Source organism: Bacillus rossius, chromosome 1, assembly GCF_032445375.1.
Source record: "Bacillus rossius redtenbacheri isolate Brsri chromosome 1, Brsri_v3, whole genome shotgun sequence".
Classification (NCBI taxonomy): Eukaryota; Metazoa; Arthropoda; class Insecta; order Phasmatodea; family Bacillidae; genus Bacillus; species Bacillus rossius.
The window spans coordinates 293,806,217-293,822,395 of NC_086330.1; positions in this window are offsets into that span (position 1 = coordinate 293,806,217).

Sequence of the window (16,179 nt, forward strand, 5' to 3'; positions counted from 1 at the left end):
TGGTTTCACTGATGCCCTGTTTGGCCTGCCTCCATCATACAAGTCTCCACTTGGACTCTTCCCGTGATGCACCTGTGGTGGCCTTAATCCTTTGAACCCAGGCTGTTCGTCCTGGACTGGAAGTGGTGGCAGCAACCCTGACGGCCGTGACAACGCTCGAGGCTAGCCGAAGTCTTTGACTCCAGCCTCCTCTCCACTGATTGGAAATGGCAATGCCTTGTTGGTTCCGGCTGATCTGCCCCCTTTCTTGTGCTTCCTGGGAGCCCCTCGCATTTAGAGGGAAATCCCTCTCACGTTCCACTGCTGATGGATACCTCGTTCACATTCGCAGCTGGTCGAAATGCCGTTGCAGCCGTTCTCCACTTGTTAACATATTATACTGGCCCCGTTACTGCCACAACAGTGGCAGCTAACCATTTTTGTCCTCGTCCCAGCTTCCTGGAAACGCTGCAGTACCTGTCGAACCTTGCTACGCAAATCTTCTGCTGATGCACCCTTTACCAAAACGTCATCGAAATATGGAACCACTCCATCTAGGCCAGATAATAACCCTTCCATAAACCGCTGGAAAATTCCAGGGGCAACACGTATGCCGAACTGCAGCCGATTAACCTGAAAAGCACCCTTGTGTGTGATGATTGTCTGAGCCTTTGCAGCGTCTTCATCAACTACAAGCTGCTGAAATGCCTGTGCAAGATAGATCTTCGCAAAATTGGTGCCCCCATTCAGTTTGGTTAGCAACTGGCGCACAGGTGGAATGGGATACAAGTCCTGCTTTAATGCCTTGTTCAAGGTGCTCATGTAGTCCCCACAAATTCTGACCTACCCATTGTGCTTAATAACAACAAAAATCGGTGTCGACCACTCCGCATGCTTAACTGGTGTATACACACCCTGGTAGACTAGCTTTTCTAACGCCTTTTCCACCGTTGGAAGGAGTGCAAATGGAACTGAACTAAGCATAAGCTGGTTTGGTCTGTCTTCTGGGTCAAGCTGAAAAGATATAGGTGGCCCCTTGAACTTACCCAAATTTTTGCGAACACCTTTGGAAATTCCTTGATAACGTCGTTACATGCTTCTGAGATACATAACACACCAATAACTTCTATCCCCAAGGCGTGCATCCAATATCTTCCAAGAAGGAAATGCTTCAATCCCTTAGCAATGATGAGGGGAAGTGTGCACTGTTGTGACCCATATTGTGCCTGGACATTGCAAGAGCCCATCGTCTCAATTTCATTCTTACTGTAATCATGAATCATGAAGTACACATGCTGCCTTACTGAGTGTGGTTGGTGGGCAAGGGAATATCTTCTGATAGGTACATTCATCCACTATTGATAGACCCGCACCAGTGTCCATTTCCATTTCAATTAATTGGCCATTTATAGTTACGGTAGTGATGAACTCCGATACTTCCGACACTCCTTTATTCCACGGGCGACACACATTTGGTTCGAACATGTCGTTGACTATCACGTGCTGTGGCGCATCCTGTACAACATTTACCTTGACATTAGATTACAACTGTGCTGCTTTGGTTCGACAGATTCTCTCAATGTGCCCCTTCCTCTTACAGTAAAAACAATTACTATTCTTAAACCTACATGGAGGTTTGTGACAATTTACACAGCTTGAGCAAGGGACCACATGCTTAATAAGATGTGCTTTGTTTCCACCAACCTAATCCGGTGCAGCTTAGAGAGGCATACGACTCAATTTATCTGTATTTACCACAGATGCAGAAGCCTCTCTGATTTCTCTGGAATTCTGGTAGGTAGCTAGGGCCCTTTCTTGCGCCTGCGCAAACGACAATGTAACTTCGGCTAACTGTCTGCGCTGCACCGCTTCGTCGTCTAACCCACACACAAAACGGTCCCGCAAGGTTGTCCAAACCTTCACCGAAATTGCAGTGTTCAGCCAAACTGCGCAGCTCCACCACAAATTCAGCAATACTTTCACCGGTACACTGACATCGCTGATGAAACTTAAACCTTTGAAAAATTTTCGAAGGTTTTGGCGCAAAATGGTGCTTCAACAACGCAATGATTTCTGAATATGTTTTCGTTGCTGGGTTTTCAGGTGATACGTGCAACTGTATTATTGCTTACTTTTTTGTCCACACACACTCTAAAACACTGCCAGTTTCTTCCCGGCTCCTGTAATCTCGTTCGCTTCGAAATAGAATTCCAAATGTTCTGTATACGCATCCCATCCCTGCGGCCGACTTCCATCGAACTCCTTAATGTGGCCTAACAGGTTAGCCATGCCGACCGATATTGCCCCTAGATGAATTACTTGTACTATCCTCGTCACCAGTGTTCTATATTTATTTTCAATTTATTGTGGCTTTTACACATCATACACAACACAACCACCCCTGTCCATCTTGACTTGACAGTGGTACTAACAGAGGCTATGCACATTTATCATTCTAGGCAATTATCCCTACTATCATACGTAACATTCGTGCACCTTAGTAGCTTGCTTTGTGTGTGTGGAAGGTACACAGCCAGTTTATTATTTGGTTATCTGTGCGCAACACTATCGGCCTGTCCTCCAGGTGTGTATAGGATGTCGTGAGCCACCACATGACAGCAAAACACTTCTGCTCACAGTAGTAGTTTCTTTCGGCTGCCCTGAATTTCACGCTGGCATAAATAATGATTTCGTTGGTGCCTGTTTTGTGCTCACACCCTCAGCACTGGTGTCTGTCTATTGTGAATCTGTCCACAATCAGGTGTATCATTAGGTCAACCTGTTCTTTTGCGGCCAGAGTCTAGTGGTACTACTAACAACAACATGTTCGTCAGGATGTGGGCAAGGGCGGAAAAATCCTGGTTGTAATTCCTAGACCAGTCGGTGAGACCCAAGAATATTTGTAGTTGTATTTGGGTCTCGGAGGGTTATGCTTCTGCAATCTTGGCAAAGTGAACCGTCGGGGGGGATTTCCATTTGTGTCCCAAGTGCCCTGTGCTCAAAGTGGCACTTTTGTGTGGCTTATGTAAACTGATGTATCTCGAACTGCTCCAGTACGAGATACAGGTAGACGATGGATATGGCCTTCCCAGGTCTTAGACCACACAATTATGTCATCATCGTATGCTGCCATTATAAACTGTCCAATATACCCATCCAGCAAGCAAGCTATCATGACTGTAAAATTTGCCAATGTACACTTTCCTGAAGAACTTGACACATAACTGAATACATCCACATTCAGGATCAGTAAATGCAGTCTTCTACCTATTCCAAGTCAGATCGGCACTTGCCAGTAAACTGAATGTAAGCCCAAGATCGTGAACACACAGTCATTGTCAAGTCTACTAAGGTCTCTTTTATACCGATTTGAGGTAGTAAATAATTGTCTGTAACACTGTTCAGGGGACGAAAATCAATGCAGAAATGCATATCAGACTAATGTGTGAGTTATACGCACTGGTGGACACTGTCCCTCAGCATCTTCTGCACCTGCTCGCGGATCACATGTTGCTCGCGAAAATTGTATTCCCTGGGAGAATACCATAAACTGGTGGTCATGAGTTAACCATTTGTTCTGTCAACATAGTGTGCTTGAGTGGGCCGGCGGTTTTAAAGTTACCCAGCATCTCCCTCAACAGCCACCTAATAATGTTATAATGTTGGGGCACATCATAGTTATTCTTCCAACTACAGTCAAGTCTCATTAATACAAACCTGAGGGGACCAAAAAATTTGCACTTTGTAATAACGAGATTTGTATTAACTATATTTTATGCCTTCGAGAAAAATTACCTAACCAGGTACGTAGCGGAAAAAAAGAACTCGCATAAATATTACGATAAGGGATTTTTTTTTTTTAAAAATTTGATAACATATTAACATACAGCATTTTGTTACAGTACCATTTTGTTACAGTAAATAAGGTATACTAAATCAGATTATTTCACAAAATAAACTTATTTATTTACATTATGTACATATTTGGTCATAAGTTACAGACACTTCCATTACCAAAACAAGTTAATGATGCAATTATGTACAGGCCTAATTACTATGTACTGTGATTTAGAAAAAGCTCTTGATTTTTAGTCATCACAATATACATACATGAATTACGTAATGCTCTTACAACAAAAACAAATGGGATAAATGCTGCAACAATTATACAGAGGGTTTAAAAAAGCTGTCAATTTTTATCTAAACAATATTTGACTTATAAACACTTATTACAACAGAGCTTAATTTGTCAAATGCTGCCAGAGTTTCTTTACTTGCGTCAATGTTTGATAACACATTTTCAAGTGTAGTTAATGCATTGCTGGCATCTTGTTTTGTGAGCAATACACACACATGCTCTTCTTTTTCTTCCTCTTCTTCAATCTCTATACTTTCTGCGACAGATTGAGAAGAACCAGCACACATTAAATCTTCATTTTTTGGCAAGGCAAATGTTGCAACATTGTCGTCTACATGGAGGAAGTCATTGAACGTCTCCTGGAACTGAAAGTGTTCTTGAAGATGATGCCATCCTTCAATACTTGCCTCATCTTCTTCTCCAACTACATCACCTTCTTTTTCACCAATTCCAGCTTTCCTGAAGATATTGGAAATGGTTGTGGTGCTCACCTCATCCCATGCCATGGAGATATTGCGAATTGCATCCAACTCATTTCATTTCATGTTGACATTTCTTTGCAGTTCAAGCTGTCGAACCAAATGTCTAACAAGGCGTGCTTTGTACTTTTGTTTAAAACTCTGAATAATGCCCTGATCCAGAGGCTGAAGAAAACTTGTGTTTGGTGGTAGGAACATCAGTGTTACATTCTTCAACTCCATCCCTTCAGCAGAATGTGCAGCTCACCTATCAAGCATAAGCAAAATCTTTTTGTTTGCACAGGCCATCTTTCAATCCAGTTTGATTAGCCATGCTTGAAAATTTTTTATTGTTACCCAAGCAGACGAGTTTGCTTCATAGTCACATGGCAAGTGATTGATATTTTTGAAGCATCTGGGTTTGAGAAATTTACCTACAAACATGTTGAAAGGTTTGAAGAAAGTAATTTATGTAAACCAGAACACAACTTGCTCACCTCAATCCAAGGGAAAGAAAACCAATTTGTATGAGACAAACAATTCCTTTGGAGTATCATATGATACACATTTTGATGTACAAAAATTTCTCACTTAAATAGCCATAACCACAATGTAAAAATTATCTTAATACATATATTATGCAAACAATTGGCTAGCTGTGTTTTTCATTGCAAATAAAAATATTTTCTAGCATTTAAATACCATATCAAATTAAAATTACATACTTAAATTTCTACCACTTCGAGCAGTTTAATGACAAACTGTGACTAAAACAGAAAAAAATTTCCTGATAATTTACTGAAGTAAGTAGGTACTAATAGCCTTTGAAGAGCACAAGCTTGTTCCACACTTTCCTTTTGCTTTCACACCTATCAACTGCCCTTTTACAAACATAATGTACTCAAACTTCAAAATAGACTTCATTTATTGCTCAAATCAAATGAATGCGGTGGTTGCTTAAGGGCTCCTGGTCATTTGAATGCTCGTCCAGGTGAGCAAACAGATGGGTTTTTGAGGTCACAAAATTTTTCAATGCAAAATACACAAGTCTTGAAACTGTAAATTTTTGCAGAAGAAATTTTCCACCACTTTCTGCCAGTGCAGTTAGAATAACTTTCTCACAGATTATGCAAACTTGATTTACATTATTGGATGGATATAATAAACCACCACGATCCTTCTTATGAATTAATGAATACACCAAATTTTCTGAGTTTTCAGACAAAGAGTTAAGGCAATCTTAACTTTTTATATCTTTGCTCAGACGATGAATGACAAATCCGGCTATGTAGATGATGATATAACGTGCAAATTATGTTAGTTCTTGTGGGTGAAATAAATACACATGATCTGTGTCAGGTTCTAGACTCAAACCGTCTTCTCCTTCTTCACTACACAAGTTAATAATATGTGATGTTGCATTTATTATTTTTACTGAGGAACAATTCAACATTGTAATTTCTTCTAGAGGTATTGCATTTCCAGTGCTGGATGGCTTCAATTCCATGTGGACCAGTCATTTCTTGTACGCTGATTTGAACTGTCGTGCTGAAGGGTTGTTATTGAAACCACCATGCATTCTTATGTTACCGAAAAAGAACTCCAGATGATCTTGTGAGAATTTATGTGTCGGTATGTACTTCAAAGGTGAACCACTTCTACTACATAAATCATTGTACAAAATTCTTGAGCTTTCAATGCATATAATAAAACCTAAGAAGCCTGTCTTCCTACGTGAATAGATTACTGGAATTGTATTCAGTTTCAAACTACGTAAGTACTGCTCAGCTTCATCAGAAAATTGCAACACACTGACATGATTTTCTTCACAAATGGGTTTCTTGATATCAAGTTGCCTTATGTTTTTTGAATTTAAAACATCAAACAGGTCATTCATAATGTTAACAAATCTTGCAGTGGGCATTGACCCTTGAAATTCTGCATCTGCAATGGAGTGAGACAAAAATTCCATAGCGTCTGCTACTGAACGACTTAAGTGTTGGGTAGCCAAACTAACTTTCATTTTTTGATTTTGGTGTAAAATATGTGATGACTTCAGTTTATTTCCTAAATGTAGACCTTCCTGCTCCTGGATATGATGCAACTTCTCAAAAAATTCCCACAAAATAACTCCACCAGTGTTGTCAACCGGCACACATTTTTCTCCCAATGCATTCCGTACAAGTTTTATCATATGGCTAGGATCAGGAAATATTGATATTCTATAGTTACCGCCTGGTGGTATGAACCAAGTTTTCAGAGGTTTTGCTAGATCCAAGGAACAACCCAATTCCTTTGCCATACTAAAATTTGTGGATGTTCCATCAAAAGTGACAGAAACAATACGTTTACCACTTTCTTCGGCAAGTTTTATACACTGCAAAACAAGTTTAGCTTTTTGCTCAGCATTTATATCGTCCACTAAAAAGTATCCAACAGGTACTTTCCATGATGCATTCACAGCAACTAGCATAAAAACTAACGCTTCCTTGGCTAGCTGCAGTTCATCACTATCAACACCAGACCCTGTATCTACGAATCCATGGTAACCACGTCCATCAAATTCAACAAGTTTCCTTACAGTCATCTCGTCGAAAATTAGGGAACAAACTATCTCATGACTCTCCTGACTTGCTCTGATTTTCACAGCATGAAATGCCTCAGCTGTGAAACCTGGTTCCTCATTCACACAACTGTACCACTTGCCGATAGTCTTAGGGTGAGGCAAGCATGAATTAAAATGTGACCTGACATAACAATATGCACGTGGAGAATAATAATGCAGAGCTATAGCAAATGTTCGCAACTCCTTGCTGTATGTTTTGGGAACAGCGGTTTTTGCCAACTTTGCTAATTGTCTCTTAAGTAATTCTTTGTTTGAGCCAGCAATACTTCTCAATAAATCAAGTCCTTCTCCATTCACAAGGCTTATGTTTTTTAAACATTCAATGACACTGTCTAAGTGTGCTACCTTCTTATGCAATCGCCTATTACTTTGTCGCAAAGTTTTAAGCTTCCTCATATAGCGCATTCCAATTTCATGTAATTTTGACCGGAGACACTGCTTGCTTGGACTTGAAAACTTACCAGGAGAAATTGATGTACTCTGGTCACTCTTTCTTCTTTTTTCGGGTGAATCATGGTGCACCTGTTTGGCTGGGATTTCTTCCTCCCCACCATTAGGAAAAATTGTACTGGCACCTGCTAGGGACCGAGGTAGTTTCCTCTTCTTCTGAGTCTGTAAATTAAAAAAAATATAAAAGCTCAACACTAATACAAAAAAGTCAAGTTTAAATACGATGTAATCATTAGCTGGACATACAAAACAACCGTTCAGAATAAACATAAATTCCCTCTTAAATTGTTCTCTTAAATAATGCTAGTTATTACAAATACATGCCATTTAACACCTAAGTGTATTACCCTTTATAGGGCAAAAGGTTGGCAACAAACATTTAATGTTTATATTCAGGGAACAGCTTCTTTAGGTTGATAAAAACAATAGGAAATAATGTTTTCTATTTAATTATATATTTTTATCATACTTTTGGGGTGGTAAATTATTGTACCAGTGACCACCTGGGATATAGGCCTTCTTCATAAAGGTTTGTGACAAACACAAAACCTTTATTATCAGTCAAAAGCTTTTTTTTTATTAGTAAGAAATATAAAATGAAACAGTTTATGCATTTTTATTATATTTGTGTGATGATTAATTATTGTATTGTCAGCGACCGCCTTTGAAATACTCCATTTTTTAATTCTACAAACATTCCGACAAAAAAAAACAACACATTGGCAAAGAAAACTAACATGTATAAGTGTAACTTGCAAGTGACAATATAGGCTAATAAAATAAACATAAGCATTATTGGCAGCATAGTTGGAATATTTTTTTTATATTTACAAAAAAAATCTTAAATAATAAATATAAAAAAAGCTCAATTTTAAAAACATTTTCTCTTGCGCATACGTCTGTGTATGTAGCACTACACGACAAAATGTTTCAATTCACTTGGTGTAATTCTAATATATACAAATATAGGATTGATAAAACAATTATACATAGAATGATATACTGACACAAATATAAATGATAGAATATCATGAAATACAATCGTAAGCAGCAATGTATTTTCAAAATACTAATTATAAAATAAGTCAAAAAAATATATGATAATGAATTATATGGTCAAAATTTTTTATCACAATCGCTAAAGTCATGTTCACTCAGCCTAATTTGTATATTTACAATGTGCAAAAATAAATACTTGACTTTTCTATTTATATACAGACAAGTTAGTTGTTTGGGAATTGTAACTGGAATGGAACACAAAATTTACAATGTAATGAAATTTGTTTCTAATACTTTAATGTGGAAGAAAAGGTGATTATGATTTACCTATAGCTTCTATACACTTACCTATAAAATGTTGACAAACATTTTATATAGACCTAAATAGAAATTAGTACAGAGAACACAAAATACGGAGAACTGTTTCCACCTTGAAAAAAATTACCTTTCCTATCGTGTGTTACACTCACTTGGATTTATAAATGGTAGCAAAACAGCCTTTGCAAAGGTCAACATTATTGCACTGTTTGCAAATTATGTTACTTCTTTTTTGCTTCTTTGAAGTGCCACAGAGAGCGCAACGTCTGTATGTCCCAATAACGGGCAAATGGTTAACAAAGTTAGTTAGTCGTGTATAGTTTTCAGTGTTTGAAAAAGAATGAGGACTGTTTCGTTTCCTTGCCTTCTATGTACCTGGGCTTATTTCGGTTTTTTTGCGACTCACGAAAGTTCCAATCATCTTGTTCGCCAGAATAGAGCGGTAACTCAAATGTGTCATTGATGTACAATTATTATTTTTTAATTCTTCACAATATAAAATGTAGGAATTTACAATGGCACAACCAATCAGATAATAAAATATACGTAGCCACCAACGTCGTGATTTCCAGCCCACTGCATAGCATGAATGAAGTTGATCAAACAGATAAACCCCTCCCATGAATGAGTTGTAATTAGCAATAGACTTCGGGCATTCTTTCCTTTCTCTTTCTCCTGTTTTATGTGTTATGAGAACAGTTGTCTTTTCTGTGCTGTTATGCATACTGCATACTGAATCCATATCTTGCTCAGAATCTGATGAATGAAGTGGGTGTGAAGAGACCACAGCAGAGTTGCTGGTAGAGGGTAAAGCAGGTTCCTTAGTAAAAGCTAAAGGAAGTTGGTCATCTGCATCTTCATCACCTACTCATCATCAAGGGAAAAAAATAATTGCAGTGCTTCATCAGTGCAGAGACTTCTTCGAGAGTACATATTTTTTCCTATGAAAGATATGTTTTTATTATTTTATTCACTTTTATAGTAAAGAAAATGTGTTATGCTTTATGTAACAAAAAAGTACTTATATCAAAACAGAATTGAAAAAAAATAAACGTAAAACAATAACAACTGACTTTACTTGGGTTTGAATCCACATACCTGTAGGTACATTATTTGCACATTCCTTGAATATTGTAATTTTACAAAATAGGGGAAAAAACTAGGAAAGGAATATAAATCATTAGCCATAAATATGACTTTCTTTTGAAAGTGAAAGAAACTAAAATTATAATTTTATTTTATTTTTTATTTCGAGGTGGTAAATTATTCTACCAATAACTGTCCAAGAACACAAAGTGCAGCTTCGAATGCATAGCACCAACAAGTTTTATAGAATAACATGTTTGCTGAAATAACAAACATAATGGCAACTATTTGTCAATGTTCTGGATATATTTGTTATAAAGATAAGAAGTTTCACAAGGGCCAGAAGAAATTATTTTACTATCTACGATTCACGTAAAATGCTGGCACATCACATAATGTTAGGCAAGATCACAAAGAAAACAAAATAATTTTTAAGTTATGGCACTAACACATAACTTTTTTCTACTACAGTATGCCTTGAACTCAGAAACAATAAGCATTTAATTCTTACCTGTGTATGTTCAATATTTTTGAATTTGTAAACACCAACTCAAAACAATGCGTGAAAAACATGAAGTACTGACGTCTAATGGGCACTGGTACGATAATTTACCATCCTTTGTTTCCTAGATCCTCAGACAGTAGCGACAGGCGTCCAAGCAACTGTGGCTTTGTATGCTATCTGTTGGTTGCCAGAGGAACTTGGAGGAGCCCGGTAAATTATTCTACCACTAACCGTTTAGCCGGTAGAGATGGTGGTAAATATATATACCAGTAACCTATAAAGCACATAGACTGCTCAATTTTTTAGTGCACTATCGGTAGAGTACTGGCAGAGATAGTTGGGTAAAATTAATTTTGACGTTGGAAGCGTAAACCATTTCCTGATTGCCATTACCTACTACCATTGTTCAAAAGGCACATTCAATTTTAAGGTTTTAGCCTACCTAACTATTGCTATTACCATTGATAAGTGTAACAATGACCGGCCATCATGGAATCATGTAAATTTGGAAATTAACTGTTATTTCCAATACAGTGAAACTCCCCCCCCCCCCCCTTCTTTCTTAAACTACTCAAGGAACCTGCCAAAAACTGGTATAAAATGTAGGAAAGTGTAAAATGAGGGAAATTTATGCTGTACATTTGTATGGGACCAGAGAAAACATGTGTGAAATAAGGTAAAGTGTAAAATCTGGGTATGTAACAAAGGCTTATCTGGACATAAAGTCATGATAAGGTGCAAGACATGACATTGCTGCACATTTGGAAAAAAATTGGTGTTTTAGGTTCCGCAAACTAAATTAATGAAAGAATGGTATTACTATCACACTTTACCTGTTATACTTAATTTTTCCAGTAATTAGTATACTAAACAATATAATGGTAAAATATTTAAGTAAAATGAATTAAACTGTAGTTATAAAATTACAAAATTTTCAAACTGCAGCTCATGAGTGGGACACATGAATAAGAATCTGCAGTTGAATATACCAGCAAGAACTTATAGGAGAGTTTCCAAGTGTGTGGCCTTATTCGTTGAAAACAACCAGCTGAAAGTTTCATATTTATTGTGTGCTAGTTGTTTTGTACTGTGTTATTTGTAAGATTTAGACATGATGCTATATAGACCTATCTGTAGCCCAATTGGGCTAGTTATGAGTTTCTCAGAGTGTATATTTTAAATAAAAAATAAAGAAGAACTAAAATGCTGAGAAAAACAATATGAGCCTTTTCACAAGCTATTTGCCAAAATTGTTTGTCAAAATAATAATGATCATGGCCACATCAATTGGTAAACTTCAAAACCACATAATTTTTTAAAAATTGTTTCGAAACAAATCAACAGGTTATTCTCAGAGTTATCATTTTTTTTTAAAAGGTTAAATTTAAGCAGAAAACATTAGATAGCCATAGCTACCAATGATCTAACAACTTTGATAGATATGGCACCATAGAACATAACTTTCAAATTCCGTCTGCACACTTCTGAAACCAAGATATTCTTATGTATAACCAAATACCGCTTTAAACAATCAAATCTATAAATCAGAACCCACCTTCTGCAAGTGAGGTGGGTGTGCAGGAAATAATGTTGGAACTGCATTTTCCTGCAAGCGTACACAACAAAGAGAGGTCCTATCGAAGCAACCTTCAGTGAAATGACACAAGCAAAGAACACTTGAGGTTAAAGGTTCCCAATTTTCCCTTCTCACAGCTCTGATCCACTGAAGGCGCTTGCATGTGTCTTTTGAAAACCTGAAACATATTACTCTTTTTGTAATGAAATAAATTAAGGAACACATAGTCTAGAACAGAAAAAAAAAGACAAAACGTGATACTGTTAAAAAAATCACTAATTTATTTGGAACACATAAGGCCTAATAAACCATATCTGTAAATTTGTAAATTTGTAAATTTGAAGCACTAGGCCTACGTTTACTACTGTTAAGGCACCTAAATTTCTTCCCAGTCAATCTTAAGTTATGTAATAATCTCTCATGGGGTTCTACATAGTTCTATCCGAGAGACAACAATGGCTTCTACAATAATAAAAATTATTATTATAAATTTAACTTTGAAATTGGGCTAACGCCCATTGGTGAGTGGATTCTTCCTTATACCTATGATGCTAGCCTTCCATACCCTTCCTAAATCTACCGCAACCCCTCTCACAGTATCCAATTACTTCTGTGTTACATTCCACTCCTGTACTTACAGTCCTCACAAGCATAGATTGTCTACTCATCTTCATTTTCCTTCAAGCCGTCTGAATCTTTTTGTTATTGGTCCCTCTCCCATTAACAATCCTGTATATAGCTTGCAGAGCAACATTTCCCATCCACCCTCACCATTCATCACCAAATACATCCTGACCAGTCTTCTATTCTCCTCCTGTCTTTCAATGTTTTCCATCTCAATTTCTTCATCATCCTACCTAGTAGGCTTTAAGTTCATTTACTTTTATGGAAACCAATGTTAATACTTAAATAAAATATTAAAAAATAAAAAAGTGGTTCTTAGTTTTAAGGTTACAACCTATGATAATCTGCCTGCAAGTCGTTTCCACTGTCTACCACTAGCGACTAATCTAATTACACCTCTACTCCTTCCCACCAAACTTTAATGCATCATTTTCCATTACGTCTGGCCCCACTGCCTTATTGAGCTTCAATTCCCTAATTAGTTCTTCCTCACATTAAACATTTTAGGCCTATAAAGCCCCTAGTTACTTACATATGTTCCGCTCCAATCGTCCTTAAATACATTATGAACGGTTTGGGTTAGTGTAGATACATTAAAAAATACTTAAAAAAAGAAAACTTTTTGGACGGTTGGTTAGTTTAGTATAGTATATTATATATTAAATTAAAAAAAAAAGTTTTAATAAAACTACTGACATTAAAAATACTTAAACAGGACCAACAGATATACTTGGATACGCAATACGGAACATTTACCCAGTTTTCTTACAGCTCTATTTTGTAATATTTCGGGTGGGAAATGTTCCATATTGCTTATCAACAGTCACATTATTCCGTTTATGGGGAGATAACCTATATCATTGATAAACATTATAAAAGGCTATAAGCCAGCCCTGCCATTTATTGCTACTTACTTTTGAAAAGTTATTTTACTATCCTTTTCGAATTCCAGTTGTTTTGTTTCTTCCTTGCATTCCCATTAGTACACCCAAAGGCTACACAGGATGCCATTTCCCATTTTCCATAGGAGTATCACCTCAACATAATTTTTTACACAATCTACTAACTTCCTGAAGTAATGAACATCACACGATTGTGAAATCGAAAGTTAAATATATTTTGGCAAAAATATTAATAAAACTCGAAACCGAACAATATACTTAATTAAGTCCAAGCACTTCAAAATTCGCTGCAATGTAACTCTTACGGGAAAACACAACTTTCTTCACGTTCCAATATGGCAGTCAAAAGCATTCCCCTTCCGTCCCAGAGCCTCAGCCCCCTCCCGCAGAAATTGGTGACATGCTCCATCTGTAACTTCCTCTAATCTCTTGGTATTCTGTGCTACTAGATGGCGGCTTACAGCAATCGATTGTCATATATAAAATTATTTTATTTATTTAAAAGTTGGCTGTTCTGGATACTTCCTAGCAGCCAAAATTATTTTTTTTTCCCAATGTTCACGAAAAAAATAAACATGGCTGCTGCATAGCAGCCGACAATATATTTTAAATTTCCCACCTAGTACTATAAAAAACTAAACATGGCGGCCGACTAGCATCCGACAATATATTTTAAATTTCCCGCCTAGCACTATAAGAAATAAACATGGCGGACTACATATGTTTTTAAAACTTCCACATCACAAAACAAAATTTTTATAAGCATATATACAACATCTGAAATTATTATTTCCAATATGGCCTCGTGGCCGTGCGATCAGCATTGCTGACTACCAAACCTAAGGTTGATGGATCGAATCTCCGCCGCCGGGATACCTCCCATTTTTGTACTTGTAAAAATAAAATCGGCGCGCGACACTAGCGCTCCCTAGCTTCTTAAGTTAGAACCACCGCCCGAGCAGATGCCCCTCCACGTGACGTCAACAACCACTTCAGGATTCCCTCCACGTGGCTCCCGGCAACGCCCACCCGGCCAAGTGGTGCCACGCCCACCTCCTGCCACGCCCACCTGAACACGTGCTTTTACAACTACATAGCTGCCAACCATTACGGATTGTCCATAATTATTACGGTGTAGTGACATATATTACTGAATTATGGGTTGGTAATAAAGTATTACGGATTTTTTTTACAAAAGCCACAAAAAGCAGTTTACGTGATATTTGTTTACTATAGAACGATATTGCTGAAGCTGTGAGTACGATAGCTATCGCTGTCGATATCTTGCAATAGTAGCGCTGTTGCGGCGATTTTTTCAAGCAGTCTCTGCGTCCTTTTCGTGTTAACTGTAAACATGGCCGTTATGTTTGGATTGCGTGGGCGACGCGTCACTTATTTTACCGTTTAAGAGTGGCAGCGTCACTTATTTTACCGTTTCAGAGTTGCATTGAAAATACGATGAAGCGTGCTGCTGTGCGGAGTGAAAGTACTAGCAAAAGAACACCTGTATTACAAAAATACCGGGACATTTATGCAAGTGAATGGCCGTGTTTTTCACGTTCATATGTGTCTGAGAATCATGTATTCTGCAACGTCTGTAATAGTGATTTTTCGGTTGCCCACGGAGGTAGAGACGACTGCCGAAGACATTTTGAATGCAAGAAACACAGAGATTATGCGAAAGTGAAATCAGACAATAAATCAATTTCGCTTTTTTTTGTAAACAGTGGCGATACGGATGTTACGAATGCAGAGTTGTTGTTCACTTCATTTCTAGTTGAGTATAATATCTCATTATCTGTCTCCGACCACGCAGGTAATTTATTTAGGGCTATGTTTCCTGATTCAAAGATTGCGCATAAATATGGTTGTGCTAGAACCAAGACGAATGCATTGGTTCAGCACATGGCAAGTGAATCAAAAAGAGAAATAGTTTCTATTTTGCAGCAGGTGCCGTTCTCGTTGGCAACTGATGGAAGTACTGATTCCAATTCTGTGAAGCTGTACCCTTTGGTTGTTTCTTTTTCAATCCAGCTCGAGGTCAGGTATCTGTTGTACTTTCGTCGGTTTTGGAAACTAGTGACAACACCGGGTTAGGAATTTTTTCAGTTATCAATAAAGAGCTCTCTTCTCTCAGAATTCCATGGGAAAATTGCATTGCATTTGCTTCAGATAATGCAAACACAATGACAGGTGAAACAAAAGGAGTAATATCCTTTGTAAAAGAACACTACCCTGCAGTTGTAATGCAGTGCTGTTCATGCCATTTAGTACATTTGGCAGCTCAGAAGGCATACATCTGTTAGTAAATGTTGAAAACTTCTTAGTGCATCTATTTTATTACTTAGAAAAAAGCTCTAAGAGGAAGAATACTTTGAAGGTGTACCAGGAAATTTGTGGGATGAAAAGTCACAAAATTTTGAAGTATGTAAGTACACGTTGGCTTTCTTTGCTTGATTGTATTACTCGGGTTGTAGAGCAGTGGGAAGCCTTACAAATGTTGTTCTGTCATGGTCCT